Here is a 2,614-nt window from a genome sequence, read left to right on the forward strand (position 1 = left end):
TTAATTTAATTATTAATCCGATTTCTGAATTACTTGTTTAGAGTATTTTTATGACACTGATCAATCAATTATTGGCTATCATTTCCCTTATTTAAGGGTGGTGCCCTGATAATATTAATTAAAGTCATTTTCTGTTATCTTTTGATAATAAATACACTTTTATAACCAAAATTAATTGATTACACTAATACAGTTAAACTACTGTAGTACCAACAAATGGTACCTCTGTGATTTATCATTGCACCTACACATATGTATCATGTCTAGATGTATAAAAAAGCCTATGGAACCCATACCCCAAACCCAACAGGAAGTTGGCCATTTTGAATTTAATGTCCAATTTTGGTGCCATTGTTTTGCTATTTCTAGGTGTTGTACTGAAATGAACCCCTCCTAGGGAATTGATCAGATTGTCTTCAAAATTGGTGAGTAAACTTTAAAAAAGTTCATGATGAAAAGTTGTCAAAGTCTTAAGATTACTTTAAGTGTCCATGGCGTCAAAAATCAATGTTCCACCAAGAAAGGAATTGTTCTAACTTCTGTGTACTTTGTTCAATCTGCACCAAACTTCACGTCTGATAGGAGTTCCACCCAGAACACGTCTATGTGATAATATTCAATCATACTCATAGCACCACCATATGGCACCAGGAAATGTCATGTTTTATACTTTCATGTACAACTCCTGCTGATCAGATCCAGCAGCCATTTGGTCAGAAAACCCTTAAGACCTTAATGATGACGTTATGTATCTAATTAATTTTTGTTGTTCAATTTCAATGTACCACCTGGAAACAGGAAGTTGTTACAACTTAAGGATACATTGTCCAATCACCAACAACCTTCAAGAAATTAATACATGCCAACATTTGGTCATCACATAGCACCATCTTTTCCAAACAGAAGTAAGACTTGTGTGGCAACCATCATCTGATTTATGTGAACTTTTCACAATGTCATCTACACATGATGCTGGTGCATGACATAACTGCAACATGCCCTGATGTGTGCAGACTGCGAGGGCCCAATCATTGCCGCTTGCAGCTTTCATTTGTTAAAGCTATGAGAGCTTTTGCAAGTAGAACACGCATGTGCGAATATACTGGCCATATGCACTTGTTAGACAGATGGTGGCCCATTGGAATATTTGAATGTACTACCAACCCTAGATTGCAATTAACCTCATAATGGTTATGCTTAAATATGCCTTATAACAATGTTTGCACCATTTTGTTTCTGGGAATTTTTGGTATTTTATTTTGGTTTGTCAGTTTGTCTATATTTCAACTCCAGATTCAATATTAGTATTGCTGACACAGAATACAGCGGGTAAAATAAGTATTGAACACGTCACCATTTTTCTTTTGTAAAAGGTGCTATTGTCATGAAATAATATAAATAATGCAAGAGCAGAAAAAGATGATGGACAAACTGGATGTATTAGAATCGAGGTCCAGACGGAATGATCTTTTTCAGCAGTTTGAGCTACAGTAGCTCGTCTGTTGGTTCGGACTACTAAGGCCAGCCTTGGCTTCCCACGTGCATCAATGAGCCTTGTCTGCCCATGACCCTGTCTCCAGTTCACCACTTTTCCTTCCTTGGAGAACTTTTGATTAGGTACTGACCTCTGCAGACCGGGAAACCCCACGGAGAGCTGCCAGGTTTGGAGATGCTCTGACCCAGTCGTCTAGCCGTCACAATGTGGCCCTTGTCAAAGTCGCTCAAATCCTCACGCTGCCCATTTTTCCTGCTCACTTGCTGCCTTATATACACCACCCACTGACAGTATGGTATGATAACCAGATAATCAGTATTATTCACGTCACCTGTCAGTGCTCATAATGTTATGGATGAGGGGTGTGTTATTTGCAGCCTGAAAATCCGCCTGATCCAATCAGAACAAAATTTTCACTTTCACTAAAAAATACAAAACTGACATGTTTTCTGGTTTTAAAGGTAATGTTTATTTGTTCAAGACTGTAAAAGTCTATCGTATCCTAGGAAAATCTTGGGTCTTTCTGACAGATGCCATCACAGATGCCACCTTGTAGTTGCTGGGGCACACAACAACCATATGTCCAGAGAATTGAAAAAAGAAAATGATCTTGAAAACATGTATGCTGTCAGTCACAGTGCTGATGCCTCATTAAAATTATGATACCTATCGTGACATTTCCTTTCTAATGAATGTGGACCGCATCAAGAAGTTCCAGTAATTGGGATAATATACCATAGGAAAAAAACAACATAACATTAACAAATCTTTTAAACATATTTTAGAAACTGATGTTGATTTAAGTAATTTATTTTACACTTATGTATAATGTTCTAAAAAAAAACTTAACTGAACCCTAGTGTAGGGTCAAATGAGACCTTTTAATATGAACTTGTTCATTTGGTGTGGTTAACTGGACTTTCATTGTGACGGGTTACTTGTCACCTCATTTGGTCACTTCCTGTGACCGTAGCCTGATGCAGAGCTCACTCTGTAGAGCAACGAGTGAAATGCCTTTCCTCTTTCAATTTTCAATTCAATTCAATTTTATTTGTATAGCGCCAATTCATAACAGAAGTTATCTCAGGACACTTTTCAAATAGAGCAGGTCTAGACCGA

Source organism: Morone saxatilis, unplaced genomic scaffold (assembly GCF_004916995.1).
Source record: "Morone saxatilis isolate NCDOM2014 unplaced genomic scaffold, NCSU_SB_2.0 Contig23, whole genome shotgun sequence".
NCBI classification, from domain to species: domain Eukaryota; kingdom Metazoa; phylum Chordata; class Actinopteri; family Moronidae; genus Morone; species Morone saxatilis.